This window comes from Cricetulus griseus (assembly GCF_003668045.3).
Source record: "Cricetulus griseus strain 17A/GY chromosome 1 unlocalized genomic scaffold, alternate assembly CriGri-PICRH-1.0 chr1_0, whole genome shotgun sequence".
Classification (NCBI taxonomy): domain Eukaryota; kingdom Metazoa; phylum Chordata; class Mammalia; order Rodentia; family Cricetidae; genus Cricetulus; species Cricetulus griseus.
The window spans coordinates 76,103,066-76,129,257 of record NW_023276806.1 but is presented as its reverse complement, the minus strand read 5'-3'; positions in this window follow the sequence as shown (position 1 = coordinate 76,129,257).

The window sequence follows — 26,192 nt, the reverse complement described above, 5'->3', positions numbered from 1 at the left end:
CTCTATAGATTTTAAATTCAATTTACAGATTAATATAGAAGGATAGGAAATCCTGATCAAGGTGTTAAGTTATTGAATTTTTCTCATACAAAAATTTGAATTTGATATTACCATAATTGTTCAGTCTTCTCCCATTTCACAGGCAATTGTTTATTTTATTGATGGCTCATCAATCTATTACTACTTATTTTTTTCAGCCCAGTAGGTGGATCTAGCTCTTTGGTTTCATCTACTATAGGTAATTCACAAATCATTAAATATCATTTCTGATTCTGATTTAATTTCATCTTCACATTCTGTTATGTTATCATTTCTACAGTCTATAGCAATTGCTTAGAGTTTTCACATGTTCTTTGTTTATTATTCATATTTATGTACCCTGTAACTTCTCTGGCTTTATGGCAGAAGGAAATAGGAAGTTGATGCATCAACCTACCCAAACTTTGCTTCTCCAGAACAGGAACATCAAAACCTACACATTAATTCTAAAAGACTTTATATACACATTATGCTTGGACAAATGACACAAATTGTGTAGGAAATATTTTTGGTGCTTCCGTCTACAGTAAAAATCATATAGCTTGAGTTATTCCCAGGGGCAAAAATACTAAGGAGTTTTGGAAAAGAAATATCAATGTCACTCACTGTGTTCTTTTGCTTTGACTGCCATACCTACACATTTCCAATGGCGTATATTATAAATTTCTTGGGCTGTACCTCAATCCTCAGAAAATGCTTCAACAATATACTCTTCACTTATGCAAATTTCTGCTGTTTTGGGAGTGTCTAATTTTTAAAAACATGGACAGTGGAATTAATAGTCAATAAAATGGAATATTAGTCATATTACATGCATTTCTGATATTTTTCATGGCCAAGGCATATTTGAAATTATACATTTAAACAATAAAGCAACATACAGCAAGCCAACAGCAAACATCAAACTAAATGGAGAGAAACTCAATGTGACTTCTCTAAAATCAAGAACAAGACAAGGCTGTCCACTCTTTCCATATCTCTTCAATATTGTACTTGAAGTTCTAGTTAGAACACTAAGATAGCAAAAGGATATCAAGGGGATACAAATTGGAAAGAAAGAAGTCAAACATTCACTGTTTGCAGATGATATGATAGTTTACATAAATGACCAAAAAAACTGTACCAGAGAACTCCTACAGCTGACAAACACCTTCAGCAAAGTGATAGGATACAAGATTAACTCAAAAAAGCAAACAAACAAACAAAAACAAAAAATACAATAGTCCTACTATATATACAATAAATGGCTTGATAAAGAAATCAGAGAAACATCACCCTTTACCACAAATTATATAAAATAATTTGGGGTAGGTCTAACCAAACATATGAAAGACCTGTATGGCAAGAATTTTAAGTCTGTAAAGAAAGAAATCAAAGAAAGTGGAAAGACCTCCCATGCTCTTGAATAGGTAGGATCAACACAGTAAAAATGGCAGTCTTACCAAAAGCAATCAACAGCTTCATTGCAATCCCCATCAAAGTCCTAGCACAATTCTTCACAAACCTTGAAATGACAATACTCAACTTTATATGGAAAAACAAGAAACCCAAGATTGCCAAAACAATCCAACAACTTGTTGTATTTGTGATACAACAAGTATAATAAAGGAACTTCCAGGGGCATCACCAGCCCGGGTCTTCAAGCTTTATTGTAGAGCTATAGTAATGAAAACAGCTTGGTATTAGAACAAAAAACAGATACTATCAACCAATGGAATTGAATTGAAAATCCTGATATGAGTCCACACACCAATGAACAACTGATTTTTGACAAGCTAAAATTATACAATGGAAAAAAGAAAGCATCTTCAACAAATGGTGCTGGCATGACATGTAGAAGATTGCAGGTAGATCCTTATCTAATGCCATGCACAAAGCTTAAGTTCAATTGGATCAAAGACCTCAACATAAATCCAGCCACACTGAAGCTCTTAGAAGAGAAAGTGGGGGTGCCCTTGAATGAACTGGTACAGGAGACTGCTTCCTAAACATAACACCAGTATCACAGACAGTGAGATTGACAATTAATAAATGGGAACTCCTGAAACTGAGAAGCTTCTACAGTGCAAAGGACACAGTCAATAAGACAAAACAGCAGTCCACAGAATGGGAAAAGTTCTTCACCAACACCACATCTGACAGATGGCTGATTTCCAAAATATGCAAAGAACTCAAGAAGCTAGTCACCAAAATATCAAATTATTCAAATAAAAAGTGGAGCACAGAACTAAACAGAGAATTCTCAACAGAGGAATTTAAAATGGCTGAATTGAACTTAAGAAATTGCTCAACATCCTTAGATATCAAGGAAATGCCAATCAAAACAACTCTGAGAGACCATCTTACTCCTGCTAAATCAAAAACACTAATGACAGTTTATGCTAGAGAGAATGTGGAGAAAGGGGAACACTTCTCCATTGCTAGGTGGAGTGCAAACTCGTACAATCACATGGAAAATCAGTGTGCTGGTTTCTCAGGAAAACATGAATCAGTCTTCCTCAAGATCTTCTCCCCACCTCTTCTCCCTTTCTCTTTCTCCTTACTCCATCTTCCTTCCCCCCATGTTCCCAATTAGCTCAGGAGATCTTGTCCCTTTCTCCTTCTCTGGAGAAAGATGTGTATCTCTATTAGGGTACTCTCTGTTCCCTAGCTTCTCTGGTGGTGTGTATTGTAGGCTGGCCATCCCTGCTCCATTTCTAAAATCCATATATGAATGATTACATACCATGTTTGTCTTTTTGTGACTGGGTTACCTCACTCAGAATGATTTCTTCTAGTTCCATCCATTTGCCTGCTAATTTCAAGATTCCATTTTCTTTTTCTGCTGACTAGTACTCCATTGTATAAATGTACTACAATTTTTCCACCCATTCTTCATTTGAGGGGCATCTCGGTTGTTTCCAGGTTCTGCCTATTACAAATAATGCTGCTATGAACATGGTTGAACAGATATCCATGTTGTATGAATGTGCATCTTTTGGGTATATGCCTAAGAGCAGAATTGCTGACTCTTGTGGTAGACTGTTTCCCATTTTCCTGAGGAACCACCATAATGATTTCCAAAGTGGCTGTATGAGTTTGCATTCCCACCAGCAGTGGAGGAGTGTTTCCCTTTCTCCACATCCTCTTCAGCATAGACTGTTATTGGTGTTTTTTATTTTAGCCATTCTGACAGGAGTAAAATGATATCTCAGAGTTGTTTTGATTGGCATTTCCCTGAAGGCTAAGGATGTTTAGCACTTTCTCAAGTGTCTTTTAGTTGTCGGAGATTATTACACACAATGTTGTCACTTTTCTAATATTACTTTTATAATTTGTTTGTTTACAAGATACCCATGTATCCTTTGATACTTGGATTCACCTCTCAAATAAAAAGCATTCTGTATATCCTCTGTTTAAAAAATAAAAAACAGGGTGGGATATCAGAATATGGTTCAGAAATAAAGCTATGTGAGGATAATTCTGAGGGCATGTGAGAACACTCCAAGAAAATAAGACAAGGGTCTTATGATCTCAGTTTCTTTGAAAACACAGAACTATTGTTAGAATTTTTTGTGCTTCTCTCAGGTGTAGAAGACAGGCCTGTGTTTACTTCAGATTACTCATTTATGTCTTTCTGATGTTACTCAATTAAATGTTTAAACAATCCTGTATATGACTATAAGGAAAACAAAATTTCCCCTATGTACTTTTTGTCCTTGTGACTGTATACAGCTTGAAATCATGATAAATTTACTGAAATGACCTTTCTTAATACTCAGAGTATAAATTTTCTGAGGGTCTTAATAAAGTTGATTATTACATGATATTTTATTCCACCTTCTTTACCCACTTCATTATTCCAGGTTCTTTAGAATAGTGACATAGCACGATGCAAATAACATGCTTTCTCTATGAGGAAGCAACTAATAAACTTGTTTAGACATTCAATAATCATAAATATCATTGGCTATTCATGATCAAATGAGAAAACAGGCCATCAGTTGGTGCCCCGGAGTGTACAACGCTACAAAACCTTTCTTTCCACACCAAAGTTAAATGAAGATCTTTCAGTATATACAAATAGGAAGATAGCATAAACAGAAGGCAAATCAGCACAAATTTTATTTGTATTTACATGCCCTAAGAAGAAAATGACATGTGAGTATCATTTTTTGAAGTATCAAATATCTCTCTATAAAATTAAACTACAGGAGTTTATAGAAAATTATGTCTGAAATTTCTCTGAGTCTAAATTACATACTTGCAGTTGAATGAATAGATGACTCATTTCATGTATTATGAGACAATTGTTCATTCTTACAAGTAATTGAAGCATCTAATTTAATTCAGAATTTGAGATGGCCTCTGCAACTGGAAATGTAATGGTTGTGACCCTGTGGTGGCTTAAGAAGTTGAGGGTTTGTATTTCTTCTGTGAAGTGTAACATTCAGCACTTCCCCATATTTGAAACTGACTCCTACTAATTGCACCAACTCTCTTAAACTGTAGCACTGATCAAATCACATTGGACTTAGATTCCATCATCAGAGATTTTATTGTAATTAGAGTTTAAGATTTTGAAATAGTCTTAGTTATTGAGCTATGAGAAAGAAGCAGAAATAGACTAGAATCATCTACCCAGTCATGGGATCCTAAACTTTTACAATTCTGTATATCATGATCCATGCCAAAAAATGTGATATTCAATCATTGCCCTCTGGAATTTATTTGACAGACACAGATGGCTGTGGTGTTTGATTCCTTTCAACTGAAAATGAAGTAGGACCCATCAAATGATTTTAAATTTTACCATTAAATATAGACAATAAAAGTATTGAATAAACTTACCCTGCTTATCTTCCACAAAGCAGAGAGCATTAATTTTGTTGGTGAAATACGGAAATACACAATACATATTTTCAGAAAGAATAATAATACAAATCCTTATAAGTATTATATATTATTGTATACATAACTACATATATATTTATTCTCAGATATACTAGAAATACATAACACTGAATAAAATCACTTGATTTACAGGGCACTATGTCTGCAGTAAAAACAAAGGTGGTCCAATTATTGTATCATATTGTAATGACATAACAGAAATTCCCTGCTAGAATTCTTTATAGTTTTTGCAAGTTAACATTCCATCTCACAAATATGCCTTCTCCAAGCCTCAGTTACTAGGGTATATATTCAGCTTTTCCAAGAGTTCAATGTTGTTAAACTCCATTTATATAGAATGTTACTAACTATAATCAATACTCTACTTATATTTGATTGGTGACACTGCATTTCTGAAGACATAATGGAACTGAAAGAATATTCTTTTTTCTTTGCAACTGAAAACTACAATGGTTATGTCCAGTTTCCTACTTCAGATGATGAAGGAATCTTCTTAAAAACATACATCTGGGTGACTACATCCCAGCCCAAACCTCTGCCAGCATCTCCTCTTCTCCAAAAGGCAAGACCAGCATCCTGAACCCCAGGAAATACTGCCACCTGCCCTTCCTATACTTGTCCAAGATAATTTCAATTGCCCCATCTATTCTCATTACCATATCCTGGTCCACATCTCTGGCAGAATCCTTCCAGCCCATCAGAGGCCAGGCCAGCTTCCTGAAAACCAGGTAAAACCACTCCCACCCAACCCCCACCTGCCATGTCCAGTAGAATCAACAGTGCCCCTCCTCCCCTTGCCGCCTAATATATTACACACTTCTGAAAGAAGCCACCCACTCCCCAGAGGCCAAGCCAGAATCCTGAACCTCAGGTAAGACTGCTTCCTACTCTCCCTTGCCTGCCAAATATAATCACAACCTCCCTCCTCTCCAGCCACCCCATCCATGCCATCAGAGGCCAAGCCATAATCCTGATCCCCACAGGCAAGATCAGCATCCTGAATCCAAGTGACAAGTCTAACTCCTTGAAAACAAGGCAGAAGAAGCCTACCCCACCTGAAGCCAGGTCAACATTTGAACTCAAGAGGTCCTCACTTACATCAAATGACACAAACCTACATAGCATAACTTCAGCCCCAAACTTGGGCAACAACTTCCTGTTGTACCAGAAGCCATCAGACCATCAGAAGTTTAGTCCCGGTGTATGTCACAGGATCGAGAAGACCAAGGAGGAAATATAAACAAAGGAAGAAAACACTGATTTAATAAAAATAATCCAGAAATTGTAACATAGACCTATACTCACTCCAAATCTAGATGCCTAAAAATAAGTGTAAAAACACAAACAGCAGCAGCCAGGGCAATATGTCACCAACAAGACACAGCAATCCTGCTACAGCAAGTCCTGCATATTACAACACAGCCAAAGAACAAGTAAACAATCTTAAAACCATCTTTATGATGATGATAGAAGTCCTTAAAGGGGAAATGATAAATTTCCTTAAAGAAATCAAGGAAAAGAGAATGGAAAAATTAGAGGCAATCAACAAACCCCTTGAAAAATGCCAAGACAGCCAAGAAAAATCAAACAAACTGGTGAAGGAAACTACTCAAGACATAAAATCAAATAAGAAGGTATAAGGAAAATATAAACTGAGAGAATTAGGAAATGGAAAATCTTGGAAAATGAACAGAAACTACAGATACAAGCATCATCAACAGAATTCAAGAGATGGAAGATGTAATCACAGGAATTGAAGATACATAGAAGAAGTAGATTCACTGGTAAAAAAAAAAATGTTAGGTGTAAAAAAAAATCAAACAAAAATGACCCAGGAAATCTGAGACCTAAGAATAATATGCATAGAAGAAAGAGAAGAATCCATGCTCAAACGCCCAGAAAATATAGTTAAAAAATCATAGAAGAAAATTTCCCTAACATAAAGAAGGACATGCCTATAAAAATACAAGAAGCTTATGGAACATCAAACATACTGCATCAGAGAAGAAAGACCCCATGTCACATTTTAATCAAAACACTAAATATATAGAATAAAAAATGTTAAAAGATGTGAGGGGAAATGGTTGAGTAACATATAAAGGTAAACCAATAAGAATTACACCTGACTTCTCACCTGAGCTTCTAAACTCCAGAAAGTCCTGGACAGATGTATTGCAGACTCTAAGAGACCAATAAGGTCAGCCCAGAATAATATAACCAGTGAAACTGCCAATCACCGTAGATAGAGGAAACAAGGTATTTCATATTAAAGCCAAATTTCAACTGTATCTATCCTAAAGTCAATCCCTACAGAAGCTACTAGAAGGAAATCTTCAAGCCAGACAAGTTAAGTACACTCATATAAACACAGGTGATTAGTTAAACTCATACCAGTAAAGGCCAAAGAAGTGAAATGCACAAACACACAGAGCCAGATAAATACACACATAAAACTCACACACAGCACAATGACCAACAACAAAATAGCAGGTATTAACAGCAATGGACATTAATATCCCTTCATATCAATGGACTCAATTCACCAACGAAAAGGCATAGGCTAACTGAATGGATAAAAATTGGGATCCACCCTTCTGCTGCATACAAGAGAATCAACTCAACATTAAAGATAGAAATTGTCTCAGAGTAAAAGATTTTCCAATAAAATGGACCAACAACCAAACTGGTATGGACATCCTACTATCTAACAAAACACATTTCAAACCACAATTAAACAAAAGAGATGGAAAAGGACATTTCATCCTCATTAAAGGATAAAGCCACCAGGATGATGTCTCAATTCTGAACATCTATGCCCCAAAAGCAAAGACATCAACATTCATAAAAGAAACATTACTAACACCTAAATCATGCATCAATAGTGGAGGATTTCTATATTTCACTCTCACCAATGGACAGGTCATCCAGACAGAAACTAAACAGAGAAATAGTAGATCTAACAGATGTTATGACTCAAATGGTCCTAACAGATATCTACAGAACATTTCACCAAAACACAAAAGAATATTCTTTCTTCTCAGCATCTCATGGAAACTTCTCCAAAACTGATCACTTGGTCAAAAACAAGCAACAACAGATACAAGAAAATTGAAATAATCCCATTTCCTATCAGACCAACATGGATTAAAGTTAGATTTTAACAACAGAAAGCCTACAAAATCATGAAAACTGAACAGCTCTCTAATTAGTTCTCAGTCAAGAAAAAATAAGGAAAGAAATGAAAAACTTCTTAGAATTCAACAGATATGAATGCAGAACATACACAAACTTATGGGATTCAATGCAAGTGTTGCTAAGAATAAAGTTCATAGCACTAAGTGCCTACATCAATAAATTTAAAAATTCTCATACCGGTGACTTAAAAGCATACCTGAAAGATCTAGATCAAAAAGAAGAAATAAAAGTAGACCACCCAGGATAAGTAAACAGCAAGAAATAATCAACAATAATCAACTCAGCTCTGAACTCAGTAAAATAGAAACAAAGAGGATAGAAAGAATCAATGCAACAAAGATTTTGTTCTTTGAGAAAATCAACAAGATAGACAAGAACTTAATCAAACTAACTAAAAGGCAGAGAAAGAATATTCAAACCAACAAACCAAGAAATGAAAATGGGGACATAACAAGATACACTGACAAAATCCAAAGAACTATTAGGTCCTACTTCAAAATGCCTATATGCCACAAACTTGTAATACAGAAAAGAAATGGAAAATCTTATCTATACCACTTACCAAACTTAAATCAAGATCCTATAAACAATTTAAATAGACCTATAATCCCTAAAGAATTAGAATTTGTCATTAAAATCTCACAACAACAGTAATAACAAACAAAAATACAAGAAAAAACCCAGGACCAGATGGTTTCATCAATAAATAAATAGATAAATAAATCTATCAGACTTTCAAAGAACAGCTAATCTCAATATTCCTCAAACTATTCCACAAAATATACATAGAAGGAGTATTACCAAATGAGTTTTATGAGGCCATAGTCACCCTGACACCCAATCCACAAGAGTAAACAAAAAGAGAATTTCAAACCAATCACTATAGTGGGAAATTACCAATACAGAGTCAGATAGAAATATAAGGGTATTTAATAGGGAAAAGCCTTACTTACAGAGCGACCTAGCCAGCCGGCATGGCAGCAGTCTGTACGCAAGCCCAAAAGAGAAACCGAAATCGAAAACGCAGTCACCCTACGTCCCCTGACCACACCCTCACAAGCTTGTGAGGGTGTGGTCAGGCACACCTGTAGCCAGCCCCTAAGTAGGCATGGCTACAACTTCCCCTACAATTCCCCTTTTAGTCTAAAAGAAGATTAAAACTTAACAGTTTAAAGTATCCAAAATGATCAGTCATAAAGGTAAAATATAAGAAGATACAACAATCTGCTTATGTCACATCCTAACTATCTATTTGAACTAAACCCTAAAGTCATCTGAAAGAGGTGTCCAAGCCTGAACACATCCTTCCAATCCCAACCATAAACAATAGGAAGCTATCCCTAACTAGGTATATACACTATCCTAAGTGACAACAATGGGGAAAGGGGCTCACCCTCATGAACATAAATGCAAAAATACTAAAATACTAGTAAACATCATCAAGACACATAAAAAATCATCTGCCATGATTGAAATTAAGTGTGCTTCATCACATGATTGCAGGAACCATTCAACATGCAAAATCTGTCAAGGTAATTCACTATAAAAACAAATTAAAAGAAAAAAAAAGAAATACATGATCATCTCATTAAATGACGGAAAAACCTTTGATAACATATAGCATCCCTTCATGATAAAAGTATTGGAGAGACCAGGGATACACAAGACATACCTAAAGATAATAAAAGCAATATACAACAGTCAACATCAAATTAAATGGAGAGAAACTGAAAGCAGTTCCACTACAATTAGGAATAAGGCAAGGCTTTCCACTCCCCTCATAACTGTTCAATACAGTAATTGAAGTTCTAACTAGAGCAATAAGACAATTAAAGGAAATCAAGAGGATACAAATTCGAAAGGAAGAAGTAAAATATAACTTTTTCAGATGATATGATAGTATACATAATTGACCAAAAATATTCCACCAGGGAACTACTGCAGCTGATAAGCACCAAAAAGTAAAGTGACTGGATACAAAAATAGCTGAAAATAATCAATAGCCCTCATATGTACAAATGATAAATGGGTTCAGAAAGAAATAAGAGAAATAACATCCTTCACAATAGCCACAAATAATGTAAAATATCTTGGGGTAACTCTAACCAAGGAAGTTAAAGTCCCATTTGATAAGAACTTCAAGTGTTTGAAGAAAAAAATTTGAGAAGATATCACAAGATGTAAATATCTCCCATGCTCTTGGATTGGTAGGATTAACATAGTAAAAATGGCCATCTTACCAAAAGCATGATTCAATGAAATAACCATTAAAATCACAAAACAATTCATTAGAGCCCTTGAAAGAACAATACTCAACTTTATATAGATAAACATATAACACCAGGATATCTAAAGCAACCCTGTATGATAAAAACAACTTCTGGAGGTACCACCATCCTTGATTTCAACCTCTACTGCAGAGCTATAATAATAAAACCAGCAATAATATTGGCATAAAAACAGGCCAGCTGAACAATGGAGTAAAATGAATGATCCAGAAGTAAATCCATTTAGCTAGGTACACTTGATTTTTGAAAAAGAAGGCAAATTTATACAATAAAAAAGAAAACATCTTCAACAATGGTGCTGTTGTAACTGGATATCAGTATGTAGAAGAATGTAGAATAGGTCAATATCTAAAACCCTGCATAAAACTCAGGTCCAAATGTATCCACAAACTCAACATAAAATCAGATACACTGAACTAGATAGGAAAGAAAGTGGAGAAAAATCCTTGAATGCATTGACATCTTCCTGAACAAAACAACAGTTGTGCAGACACTAAGACTGAAAATAAAAATAGGACCTCATGAAATGGAAAAGCTTCTGTAAGGCAAAGAACACTGACAAAAAAGACAAAATGGTAGCCCTCAGAATGGGAAACCATCTTCATTAACCCCACATGCCACAGAGGGCTGATATACGAAATATATGACGAACCCAAGAAAGTAGACATCAAAAAAATCAAATAATCCAATTTAAATGGAGTACAGATGTAAACACATAATTCTCAAAAGCAGAATCTCAAATTGCAGAAAATTACTTAAAGATCAACATCCCCAGTGATCAGAAAAATGCAAATTTAAATGACTTTGAGGTTCCATTTAAAACCTGTCAGAAAGGCTGAGATCACAAACACAATGACAGCTCATCTTGGAGAGCATATGAAGCAATGAGAACACTCCACCACTGCTGGTGGGAGTGCATACTTGTACAGCTACTTTGGAAATCAGTATGGTGAGCTCTCTGGAACTATAGAATCTGATTTTACCAAACACAAAAAGAAACAGAAGGGCAAAATCCACACGCAATGATACCACCAACAATAAATCCAAAACTAAGAAGAACCAATGAACAATGGACGTTAATATCCCTGAATGTCAATGGTCTTAACTTACCCATAAAAAGATATAGGCTAACAGAATGGATACGAAGACAGAATCCATCCTTCTGCTGTTTACAAGAAACACACCTCAAATTCAAAGACAGGCGATACCTCAGAGTAAAAGGATGGGAAAAGATTTTCCAATCAAATGGGCTCAAGAAACAAGCTGGGGTAGCAATACTAATATCTAACAAATTAGACTTTAAACTGAAAGCAATCAAAAGAGATAAAGAAGGGCATTTCATACTCATCACAGGAAAAGTCCATCAAGATGAAGTCTCAATCCTGAACATCTATGCCCCTAATACAAAAGCATCCACTTTTGTAAAAGAAACATTACTAAAGCTCAAACCACACATAAAACCACACACACTTATAGTAGGAGACTTTAACACCCCCCTTATACCACTGGACAGAACTACTAGACAGAAACTTAACAAAGAAACAAAGGATCTGAAAGAAGTTATGACACAACTGGGTTTAACAGATATCTATAGAACATTCCATCCAAACACAAAAGAATATACCTTCTTCTCAGCGCCACATGGAACCTTCTCAAAAATTGACCACATAGTTGGCAGCAAAGCAAACCTCCACAGGTACAAAAGTATTGAAATAACCCCCTGTATCTTATCAGACCACCATGCATTAAAGCTAGAATTCAACAGCAATACGAATTGCAGAAAACCTACATTTACGTGGAAAATGAATAACTCCCAATTGCACCATTCCTGGGTTGAGGAAGAAATAAAAAAAGAAATCAAAGACTTTCTAGAATTTAATGAGAATGTAGACACAACATACCCGAACTTATGGGACACCCTGAAAGCAGTGCTAAGAGGGAAGTTCATAGCACTAAGTGCTCACATGAAGAAACTGGAGGAAAGTCACATTAGAGAATTGACAGAACAACTGAAAGCTTTAGAGCAAGAGGAAGCAAACACACCAAGGAGGAGTAGACGCCAGGAAATAATCAACCTGAGAGCCGAAATCAACAAAGTAGAAACTAGGAAAACAGTACAAAGAATCAATGAAACAAAGAGTTGGTTCTTTGAGAAGATCAACAAGATAGACAAGCCTCTAGCCAAACTAACCAAAAGGCAGAGAGAGAGCACGCTAATTAACAAAATCAGAAATGAAAAGGGAGACATAACAACGGACACTGGGGAAATCCAGAGAATCTTTAGGTCATACTTTGAAAACCTGTATTCCACAAAATTGGAAAACCTAAAGGAAATGGACAACTTTCTGGATAAATATCACTTACCAAAATTAAATCAAGATCAGATAAACAGTTTAAATCGAACTATAACCCCTAATGAGATAGAAGCAGTAATCAAAAGCCTCCCAACCAAAAAAAGCCCAGGGCCAGATGGCTTCACTGCAGAATTCTACCAGAAATTCAAACAAGAGCTAATTCCAGTACTCCTCAAACTGTTCCACACAATAGAAGCAGATGGGATATTGCCAAACTCTTTCTATGAGGCTACAATCACTTTGATACCCAAGCCTCACAAAGATATGACTAAGAAAGAGAACTACAGACCGATATCCCTCATGAACATCGATGCTAAAATACTCAATAAAATATTGGCCAACCGAATCCAAGAACATATCAGAAAAATCATCCACCATGATCAAGTAGGCTTTATCCCAGGGATGCAAGGATGGTTCAACATATGAAAATCCATCAATGTAATCCACTATATAAACAAACTGAAAAAGAAAAACCACATGATCATCTCACTAGATGCTGAAAAAGCCTTTGACAAAATCCAACATCCCTTCATGATAAAGATCTTGGAGAGAACAGGAATAACAGGAACATATCTAAACATGATCAAGGCAATATATACCAAACCAATAGCCAACATCAAAGTAAATGGAGAGAAACTCAAAGCTTTTCCTCTAAAATCAGGAACAAGACAAGGCTGTCCACTCTCTCCATATCTCTTCAATATTGTACTTGAAGTTCTGGCTATAGCAATAAGACAAGAAAAGGGGATCAAAGGGATACAAATTGGAAAGGATGAAGTCAAACTTTCACTATTTGCAGACGACATGATAGTCTACATTAGTGACCCGAAAAACTCTACCAGGGAACTCCTACGGCTGATAAACACCTTCAGCAAGTTAGCAGGATACAAAATTAACTCAAAAAAATCAGTAGCCCTACTATATACAGATGATAAATCCAATGAGAAAGAAATCAGGGAAACATCACCTTTCACAATATCCACAAGCAACATAAAATATCTTGGGGTAACACTAACCAAAAAAGTAAAAGATCTGTACAATAAGAACTTTGAGACTTTAAAAAAAGAAATTAAAGAAGATACCAGAAAATGGAAAGATCTCCCATGCTCATGGATAGGTAGAATTAACATAGTAAAAATGGCAATCCTGCCAAAAGCAATCTACAGATTCAATGCAATCCCCATCAAAATCCCAACACAGTTTTTCACAGACATTGAAAGAACAATACTCAACTTTATATGGAAAAATAAAAAGCCCAGGATAGCCAAAACAACTCTTTACAATAAAGGATCTTCTGGAGGCATCACCATCCCCGACTTCAAGCTCTACTATAGAGCCATAGTTCTGAAAACAGCTTGGTATTGGCACAAAAATAGACTGATAGACCAATGGAATCGAATTGAAAACCCTGATATCGACCCACGCACCTATGGATACCTTATTTTTGACAAAGGTGCTAAATCTATACAATGGAAAAAAGACAGCATCTTCAACAAATGGTGCTGGTACAATTGGATTCGGACATGCAGAAAATTACAGATAGATCCATACCTGTCACCATGCACAAAACTTAAGTGCAAATGGATCAAAGATCTCAGCATAAATCCAGTCACACTGAATCTTCTAGAAGAGAAAGTGGGAACTACCCTTGAACAAATTGGCACAGGAGACCACTTCCTGAACATTACGCCAGAAGCACAGACATTGAGGTCTGCAATTAATAAATGGGACCTCCTGAAACTGAGAAGCTTCTGCAAGGCAAAGGAAACAGTCAGTAGGATAAAACGACCACCCACAGAATGGGAAAAGATCTTCACCGATCCCACATCTGACAGAGGACTGATTTCCAAAATATATAAGGAGCTCAAGAAGCTAGCCACCAAAACACCAAACAACGAAATTAAAAAGTGGGGTGCAGAACTAAATAGGGAATTCTCAACAGAGGAATCTGAAATGGCTGAAAGACACTTAAAAAAGTGCTCAAAATCATTGGCCATCAGAGAAATGCAACTCAAAACAACTCTGAGATACCATCTCACGCCTGTCAGAATGGCTAAAATAAAAAACACCAATGACAATCTATGCTGGAGAGGATGTGGAGAAAAAGGAACACTCCTCCATTGCTGGTGGGAGTGCGATCTTGTAAGACCACTCTGGAAATCAGTATGGCGGTTGCTCAGAAAAATGGGAATCAGTGTACCTCAAGATCCAGCCATTCCTCTCTTGGGTATATACCCAAATAGGGCATGTACTTACAACAAGGACATATGTTCAACCATGTTCATAGCAGCATTGTTTGTAATAGCCAGAACCTGGAAACAACCTAGATGCCCCTCTATTGAAGAATGGATTGAGAAAATGTGGTACATTTATACAATGGAGTACTACTCAGCAGAAAAAAGCAATGGAATCTTGAAATTCGCAGGCAAATGGATGGAACTAGAGGAAACCATCCTGAGTGAGGTAACCCAGTCACAAAAAGACAAGCAAGGTATGTACTCACTGATATATGAATTTTAGACATAGAACAAAAGACTACCAGTATATAATGCTCTTCACCAAAGAAACTAGGAAACATGAAGGACTCTAAGGGTTAAATGGTCCCCAGGAATGGAAGTGGCATGAACTCCCGAACTAATTGGGGGCATGAGGGTGGGGGGGGAAGGAGCTGCTACAATAAGAGCAAGAGAAGAGGAGAAGAGGAGAGGAAATGGAGGGGCAGAAACATTGAGTTGGGGGAAGAATAGAGGAAAGAGAGCAAGATGAGAGATACGATATCAGAGGGAGCCACTGTAGGCCCGAGAAGGGATCAGGAACCAGGGAGATCTCCAGAGACCTACAAGGATGACACGATCTGACAATCCAGGCAATGGTGGAGAGGATAACCTAAAAACCCTCCCCCTAAAATGAGATTGATGACTTCTCTTTATGCCATCCTAGAGCCCTCACCCAGTGACTGATGGAAACAGAGACAGACATCCACAGATATAAATTGAGCCGAAATCGGGAATTTAGTTGAAGAGAGGGAGGAATGAAGAACGAAGGGGTCTGTACTAGGATGGAGAAACCCACAGGAACTGTTGGCCTGAACAAGGGAGAGCACATCGACCCCAGATGCTGTCCAGGAGGCCTGAACAAGACTGATCCAGACCCCAGAACATGGATGTCAATAAGGAGGCCTCTGCACTCCAGGGAGCCTCTGGTAGTGGATTAGTATTTTTCCCTGGTGCAAGAAGGGACTTTGAGAGCCCATCCCATATGAAGGGTTACACTCTGGCCCTGGACACATGGGGAAGGGCCCAGGATCAGCATAGGAAGACTTGGTGGACTTTGCTGAGCTCCCGTTGAGGGCCCTACCCTGCCTGGGGAGTGGTGGGTGGATGGGCTGGGGGTGGGGGAGAAAGTTTGGGGGTGAGGGGAGGGAGAGGGAGAAGGGACTTGAAATAAGCTTGTTCCCTAACTAGAACTAATAAAATAAAATAAAATTAAAAAAAAAAAGAAATCAATATTGGCAAATAATGCCCAAAATAGCTTTAATTAACTTAGCCATGTATTGAATATTTTAAATGGATCAGAACAGGACATTTTAGACCATTTATTACAATTTTCTTTAAAAACAAAAAAGCATGTTTATTGTTACTTATAACTATGTGCAGTTGTTCCTCAGTATCCAGGAGAGACTCAGCTCATAACCCTCAGAGATCTCATGTCCCTGATATAGATGCCACAGGATTTTCAAAGCTTTATGCTTTGAAAGATTTCTAGTATATGAATCAAATGGTATATGCAGGTTCCATGAGCACTTTTAATACATAATGCCTGTTGTGCAGTGATAAAATACTGTCAGTCTTTAGTACACATGCATTTTTCCCATCTTTTTAGACTTTGGGTAGTAAAATTCATGAATGTAGAGTATGCAGCCAGATTATATGTGAAATTTTTTGAGAAATTTAAATTTTTCTTGAGTAGTACCTTGGAAAACTTTCCTATGTGGTGTCTCTTGTTCTGGCTGTGACTCAGTTCTGTAGAAGCTAGGAAGATATCTTGACACCATTTAAATTAGGTACTTCAGTATGTAGTATAAACTCCAGATTTTAAGTTTGTCAGCATTTTTAGAGAAATATTAAGCACTACTTCTCAAGAAAGTGATAGTTCTTTATTCATTGGAGTTAATAATTCCTTTTAAGGAAGCTGTCCTTAATTAACCATCAATAAGACATTATAAATTTAAATTATAATTTGCAAGTTTAGGGGTCATATATGTTAGAGTAAAACATCAACTGTCTTCATTTCTAAACTGAAAGTTCTGGCAACAGGGCTACATCATAGGACTATTGATAGTAGCATGTAGTCAGAACTAAAAAATATCAATGCTTGAACTTTGGTGATAATCTAGAATTTATAACAATATAATTTCTAAAATAAAGAAACTAATTCATATGAGGAAATACTTTATACAACCTGATCAATGTTCTGAACATATCCTCTTACATTTCCTTTTATTTTTAACTTTCCTATTGTGCTCATGTATTATTTTAGAAACTTATAATTACAAATTATTGTGCAATTACTTTTAAGTGCAATGATATGGTGGAATTAGTCTACATAATATAACTTCAGGCTCTTAAAATGCTGTTTCAGCAGCTTGTATTAAAATAAAATGATTCACATGTAAGAAAACTCATATTTTATAAGGTGGTTTTCCTTATTGTCATATGGTGATTTTTAATCATAAATATGTGATAACTTTGCATTATTTGTAGACTTTGATTCAGTATTATACTATCTCCAATGGCAAACCTGTGTCCTCTACTTCTAACTCCAACAATGTTAATTTTAAAAATTCTATATGGCTAATATTAGCTTAACCTTAAGGCACCATAACACCCAGATGTCTGGAGTGATTAAAAAGGGGCTCCCTCATTGGGAGTATCCACATACCTTTTCAGATATAAAGGGCCTTCAGCTTTATTTCCCAAGTGAGGAACACAGGGTGGATGGAGCACCTGCTTCTCACTGCAAGTACTAAAGACACATGTTATTTTCTTCTGCAGTCCCAAGTCCACTTCAGCTTTTATGCATTCACTAGGCATTCTGACATGCAAGATGGCTTACAAAACAAGGAATGTCAGCTCGATCTGTCATTTCGCCTCACTCTCTCACAGCCACAGATTTAAACTCAAGTATATTTTTGGCTTGATAATTCATGAAACAGAATTATTTGTCTCTGTTAACCCTCTTTGTCAGTTTTAAAATCTCCTTTTTTTTAAATGACTGTATCTTAAATTTGTCCTATTCAAACTCTAAAACAATAAAAAATAATGAGAAATATAACTGACAACAATAATGTTAAGATTCCTTGGAGATTAGCAAGCTTTTTGGAGTGCTTTATTGTTAAACCCCCCAAAACTCAGGTATCCTGGGTCCCAGGCCACGACTGCAGTCACCCCAATCACCAGGCAGATTCGAGAGCTTGCTGCAAACTGCACGAGGCTTTATTGTAATTTAACGAGCTAACCCCAAGTTAGGTCGGGTCTTTCACCCACCCGCCATGGTGGATGGCTCAAAAAAGACAGCTCCTAGGGCCTCCCAAGAGATCTTATAGGGTAGCATAAGGGGTACCACACAGGCTCACTATTGGTGTGCCTCCAGCCTTGGAGGGCTTGCCCTGTATTGATTGGTCAACTGGTTGTTATGGCCCATAGGCCCTCCCAGGGTGGTTGCTATGCTTTGTGTGTCATTGCTGTGCTCTTGTCCGTAAAGCACACCCAGGGTCGTAAAGCATAACGCCACCAGCTAACTTCTGATTGGTTCCTTGTCACAAGGCAGGCATCTGACCTCTAAGTGACCAAGGCAAGGTTATGGCAAGCACGAGTTCGGCTGTTATGGCTGCCGAAAGTGAAGCTGGTCCCTTCATTATTGCTGTTCCTTATTATTACAAGGACTTATATAAATGTCTCAAACTTATGATTCTTGTCTGGTTGGGGATAATGCCTGTTTTCCTTTTAAACTAATCCCAATTATTGCCTTAGGTTTAGTATGATATAGATAGTTTAATCCGGCTCCCATGTAGATGGGCCATATCCTTAATGGTCTTGTCTCATGTTCTATAATGACTTGGACAAAACTCCTTAATGTTTGTGTCATGGAACGTTTCAGATGTCAACTGGACACAGCCTAGAATCATTGGAGAGAGCCTTAACTGAAAGATTCCTCAAATAAAATATGCCCATGGCCTTGCTCTTGTAGTATTTTCTTTTATTTTAAATTTGTATTCATTTTACATAATACTTTTTCCCCTCCCTCACCTCCTCAAATTCCCCTCCACGTTCCCCCCACCCCACATCATGCACTCACTCCTAAGAGAGGGTAAGGTCTCCCATGGGTAATCAACTAAGCCTGTCATATCAAATTGAGGCAGGACCAAGTCCCTCCTGGCTGCATCAACGCTGAGCAAGGTATCCCACAAGGCTCCAAAAAGCCTGTTCATGCACCAGGAATAAATCCTGGTTCCACTGCCAGGGGTCCCACAAACAGGCCAAGTCACACAACTGTCACCCACATTCAGAGGGCCTAGTTCAGTTCTATGCAGTCTCCCCAGCTGCCAGTCCAGAGTCCATGAGCTCCCATTAGCTCAGGTCAGCTGTCTCTGTGAGTTTCCAAGGAGCATTATTTGTAATAGCCACAACTTGGAAACAATCTAGATGCAATTGATAATTAGAATTGATATGGGTGGGTAGAAACTGATATGGATGGGCCCACTCTGCTGCTCTGCTGTGGACAACACCATCCCTACACCCCAATTCAATGTTCTAGCATGTTGATGTACAGCTTTTTGGTGGTCATTGGGTTAGGGGAAATAATAAAAATAGGGCCCTAACGTTCAGTTACCAACCTCAGGATAATCCATGAGATGTGCCCCACCACATGCAAACAGCTCATCAGTCTCTCTCCACATCAAGTAAAATGTTTTCCAAGGTATAGACAGAAGTATTCATCTACAACCCACTGATGGGGAATGTACTGTGTATGCTCATCTTATTGATTATGGAATAAAATACTGTTTGGCCAATGAGACAGAAATTTAGACAGAACTAGGAGTCAAAGAGGATTCTGGGAAATGTAGTAGAGAAGTGGTGATCTGGTCAGGAAGTGACATAGCAAGGACACAAGAAGTGTCCCCTTTTCCCTATGCCTCCTCCAGCGGTGGGATGTAAGCCACCGGCAAGAGTGGGTACCAGTGAAAGGCATCCTCTATAAGTCTTATAAATATATAGATTTATTATAACTAAGACTGAGCTAACAAATGGGAATCCTAGTCATTGGCCAAGCAGCTTTGTAACTAATAGAAGTCTACTTATTATTTTGTCCATCCACGTGGCAGGCAGAACTTGGGCGGACGGCAGGCTAAAGCACACATGTGGTGGAGGGGCTCAGCGGCTTTTGGGGGAAAGATTTATAGGTAACAACCCACAGATTGAGTCATTACACAATGAGTCATTATACAACACTAATCTTGTTCTTCCTTTCGTTTTATGTGTGCAGTTTTGGAGCCCTGAAGCTTGCATTTCAGTTGTTGAAGTTTCCAAGTCTTAGGAATTAATGTATAGCTTTCTGAGCAGATAAAGTAGATAAATAGAAGTCTTTTCACCTGTGCACTTGGTATGCAGTCTTTTTTCATAGTGCAGATAGGATCCAAACTACTGCCACAAGGAACATGGCTTAGCTTTCTTACCATTTCTTCCAAATTTGTTAAGATATCTCAGATTACTAGGCTTCATAAAACAGTTTGTGATAACCCCTGAGTACTAAGCTCATTGAAACGTTAATGATCTATGTGATACAGCATTTCTAATCAAATTGATTAATAGCTTCCAAATTGTATTTAAATCACTGGTATTTTGTATGTCCAGTACCAATACTGGAGATGTAAATGTATTTTGTTAACAAAACATAGAATAACTACAGCATTTCCTTGATTTTCATGCACTTGTGATAGTATGGATACTAAAGCCTTAGAATCACCTATACCAAGACACACTGGCTTTCCACCGACCGACCCAGGAAGCTTTCCGCCAACCGACTCAGGAACTAGGTGAGTGAGTCTCTACCCTTACCCAACTTCTGCCCAAAACATCACTCACCCCCCAGCCCCCACCGCCCTCGCCTGCGCCTGCTGGCTTGGGGTAGACACACCCAGGCCGGGAGGAGCTCCATGCTCCCTGAATCTGGTAGCACCTCACACTTCCATCCTTTCTGCCAGCCAACCCAGAAACAAGGTAAGTGAATCTCTTCCCTTACCCAACCCCCACCCAAAACATCACTTACCCAACCACCCCGGGCCTGCACCCACCTGCTTGGGGTACACACGCACAGACAAGGAGGAGCTCCCTGAATATGGAAAAACCCCACTCTTCCATCTCTTTCTGCCAACAGATCCACAAGGAGTGAGGAGACTACCAGGAGAGGCAAGAACATCCAGAGTTGTGGATATTGAATTCCAGACCCCACACAACACTGGGTCACAAGAGGAAATAGAGAGACCCCACCTGTACCCACTAAAAGAAGATATGGGAAGAAGACAGAATAAGAACTCACTCAACAACAGAAAGACCAATATGACACCACCAGAATCTGGGGACTCCACTACAGCAGGATCTGAAAAGCCCAACACAGAGCATGAAGAAGAGATGGACCTCAAAAATTTTCTCAGCAAGATGATAGAGACCTTTAAAGAGGAAACAAGAAAATCCCTTAAAGAAATAGAAGAAAAAGCAAACAAAAAATTAGGAGGAAAAGACAAACCAAAAAATTCAAGAAATAAACAAATCTCTTAAAGAATCTAAAGAAACCCTAGAAAACACATCCAAACAAGTGAAGGAAGTTCTTGAAACAGTTCAAAGCATGAAAGCTGAAATAGACACAATAAAGAAAACACAGAATGAGGCGATGCTGGAAATGGAAAAGCTGGATAAATGATCAGGAAATAAAGATGTGAGTATAACCAATAGAATTCAAGAGATGGAAAAGAGAATCTCAACAATTGAAGAATCGCTAGAGGATATACATTTATCAACCAAAGAAAACCTCAAGTCCAACAAATCCCTAACACAAAATATCCAGGAAATATGGGACACCACAAAAAGACCAAACTTAAGAATAATAGGTAGAAGAAAGTGAAGAAACACTGCTCAAAGGTACAGAAAACATATTCAACAAAATCATAGAAGAAAACTTTCCCTATATACCAAAGTCAATCAAGATGAAGTCTCAATCCTGAACATCTATGCTCCAAATACGAAGGCACCCACATTTGTAAAAGAAACATTACTAAAGCTCAAACCACACATAAAACCACACACACTTATAGTAGGAGACTTCAACACCCCCCTTACACCACTAGACAGGACCACCAGACAGAAACATAACAAAGAAACAAGGAAGGATATGCCTATGAAAGTACAAGAATCTTACAGGATACCAAACAGACTGGACCACAAAAAGAAGTCCCCTGACACGTAATAATCAAAACACAAAATCTACAGAATAAAGATAAAATATTAAGAGCAGCAAAGGAAAATGGCCAAGTATCATATAAAGGCAAACCAATCAGAATCACACCCGACTTCTCAATGGAAACTCTGAAAGCCAGAAGGTCTTGGATAGATACCCTACAAGCACTAAGGGAGCATGGATGTCAACCCAGACTACTGTACCCAGCAAAACTTTCAATCACTATAGATGGAGAAAACAAGATATTCCATGACAAAAACAGATTTAAACAATACATATCCACAAAACCAGCACTACAGAAGGTTCTGGAAGGAAAACTCCAACCCAACGAACATAACTACACTCACAAAATCACAGGCAATAGATAATCTGATTTTACCAAACACAAAAAGAAACAGGAGGGCAAAATCCACACACAATGTCACCACCAACGATAAATCCAAAACAAATAAGAACCAATGAACAATGAACATTAATATCCCTAAATGTCAAAGGTCTTAACTTACCCATAAAAAGATATAGGCTAACAGAGTGGATATGAAGACAGAATCCATCCTTCTGCTGTTTACAAGAAACACACCTCAACTTCAAAGACAGGCATTACCTCATAGTAAAAGAATGGAAAATGATTTTCCAATAAAATGGGCTCAATAAACAAGCTGGTGTAGCAATCCTAATATCTAACAAATTAGACTTCAAACTAAAATCAATCAAAAGAGATGAAGAAGGGCATTTCATACTCATCAGAGGAAAAGTCCTTCAAGATGAAGTCTCAATCCTGATCATCTATGCCCCAAATATGAAAGCACCCACATTTGTAAAAGAAACATTACTAACACTCAAACCACACATAAAACAACACACACTTATAGTAGGAGACTTCATCACCCCCCTTACACCACTAGACAGGACCAGCAGACAGAAACTTAACAAAGAAACAAAGGATCTGACAGAAGTTATGACCCAACTGGGTTTAATAGCTATCTATAGAACATTCCATTCAAACACAAAAGAATATACCTTCTTCTCAGTGCCACAGGTAACCTTCTCAAAAATTAACCACATAGTTGGCAGCAAAGCAAACCTCCACAGTTACAAAAGAATTGAAATGGCCCCTGTATCTTATCAGACCACCATGCATTAAAGCTAGAATTCAACAGCAATACGAATTGCAGAAAACCTACATTCGTGTGAAAAATGAATAACACCCAATTGCACCATTCCTGGGTTGAGGAAGAAATAAAAAAAGAAATTAAAGACTTCCTAGAATTTAATGAGAATTTAGACACAACATACCCAAACTTACGGGACACTCTGAAAGCAGTGCTAAGAGCAAAGTTCATAGCATTAAGTGCCCACATGAAGAAACTGGAGGAAAGTCACATTAGAGAATTGACAGAACAACTGAAAGCTTTAGAGCAAAAAGAAGCAAACACACCAAGGAGAAGTAGATGCCAGGAAATAATCAACCTGAGAGCTGAAATCAACAAAGTAGAAACTAGGAAAACAGTACAAAGAATCAAGGAAACAAAGAGTTGGTTCTTTGAGAAGATCAATAAGATAGACAAACTACTAGCCAAACTAACAAAAAGGCAGAGAGAGAGCATGCTAATTAACAAAATCAGAAATGATAAGGGGCTTATAACAATGGACACTTAGGAAATCCAGAGAATCTTCAGGTCATACTTTGAAAACCTGTACTCCACAAAATTCGAAAATCTAAAGGAAATGGACAGCTTTCTGGATAAATATCACTTACCAAAATTAAATCAAGATCAGATAAACAGTTTAATCAACCTATAACACCTAATGAAATAGAAGCAGTCATCAAAAGCCTCCCAACAAAAAACAGCCCAGGGCCAGATGGCTTCACTGAAGAATTCTACCAGAAATTCAAACAAGAGCTAATTCCAGTACTCCTCAAACTGTTCCGCACAATAGAAGCAGATGGGATATTGCCAAACTCTTTCTACAAGGTTATAATAGCTTTGATACCCAAGGCACACAAAGATATGACTAAGAAAGAGAACTACAGACCGATATCCCTCATGAACATCGATGCTAAAATACTCAATAAAATATTCGCGAACCGAATCCAAGAACATATCAGAAAAATCATCCACCATGATCAAGTAGGCTTCATCCCAGGGATGCAAGGATGGTTCAACATACTAAAATCCATCAATGTAATCCACCATATAAACAAACTGAAAAAGAAAAACCACATGATCATCTCACTAGATGCTGAAAAAGCCTTTGACAAAATCCAACATCCCTTCATGATAAAAATCTTGGAGAGAACAGGAATAATGGGAACATATCTAAACATGATAAATGCAATATACACCAAACCAATAGCCAACATCAAACTAAATGGAGAGAAACCAAAGTGTTTCCTCTAAAATTAGGAACAAGACAAGACTGCCCACTCTCTCCAAATCTCCTCAATATTGTACTTGAAGTTCTGACTAGAGCAATAAGACAAGAAAAGGGGATCAAAGGGATACAAATTGAAAAGGATGAAGTCAAACTTTCACTATTTGCAGACAACATGATAGTCTACATTAGTGACCTGAAAAACTCTACTAGGGAACTCCTACGGCTGATAAACACCTTCAGCAAGGTAGCAGGATACAAAATTAACTAAAAAAAATCAGTAGCCCTACTATACACAGATGATAAATCCAATGAGAAAGAAATCAGTGAAACCAGATAGAAATCAGATAGACCAATGGAATGGAATTGAAAACCCTGATATTGACCCACTCACCTACAAATACCTTATTTTTGACAAAGGTGCTAAAACTATACAATGGAAAAAAGATAGCATCTTCAACAAATGGTGCTGGTACAATTGGATTCGGACATGCAGAAAAATGCAGATAGATCTATACCTGTCACCATGCACAAAATTAAGTGCCAATGGATCAAAGATCTCAGCATAAATCCAGCCACACTGAATCTTTAGAAGAGAAAGGGGGAATTACCCTTGAACAAATTGGCCTAGGAAACTGCTTCCTGAACATTAAGTCAGTAGCACAGACATTGAGGTCTGCAATTAATAAATGGGACTTCCTGAAACTGAGAAGCTTCTGCAAGGCAAAGGAAACAGTCAGCAGGACAAAACGACCACCCACAGAATGGGAAAAGATCTTCACCAATCTAACAGAGGACTGATTTCCAAAATATATATGGAGCTCAAGAAGCTAGCCACCAATACACCAAACAATGAAATTTAAAAAATGGGGTACAGAACTAAATAGAGAATTCTCAACAGAGGAATCTGAAATGGCTGAAAGACACTTAAGAAAATGTTCAAAATCATTGGCCATCAGAGAAATGGAACTCAAAACAACTCTAAGATACCACCTCACACCTGTCAGAATGGCTAAAATCAAAAATAACAAAGACAATCTATGCTGGAGAGGATGTGGAGAAAAAGGAACACTCCTCCATTGCTGGTGGGAGTGTGAACTTGTAAGACCACTCTGGAAATCAGTATGGCGGTTGCTCAGAAAAATGGGAATCAGTCTACCTCAAGATCCAGCCATTCCTCTCTTGGGTATATACCCAAATAGTGCGTGTTCATACAACAAGGACATATGTTCAACCATGTTCATAGCAGCATTGTTTATAATAGCCGGAACCTGGAAACAACCTAGATGCCCCTCTTCTGAAGAATGGATTGACAAAATGTGGTACATTTATACAATGGAGTGCTACTCAGCAGAAAAAAGCAATGGAGACTTGAAATTCGCAGGCAAATGGATGGAACTAGAAGAAACCATCCTGAGTGAGGTAAACCTGTCAAAAAAGACAAACATTGTATGTACTCACTCATATCTGAATTTTAGACATAGAGCAAAGGATTACCAGCCTATAATCCTCTTCACCAAAGAAACTAGGTATC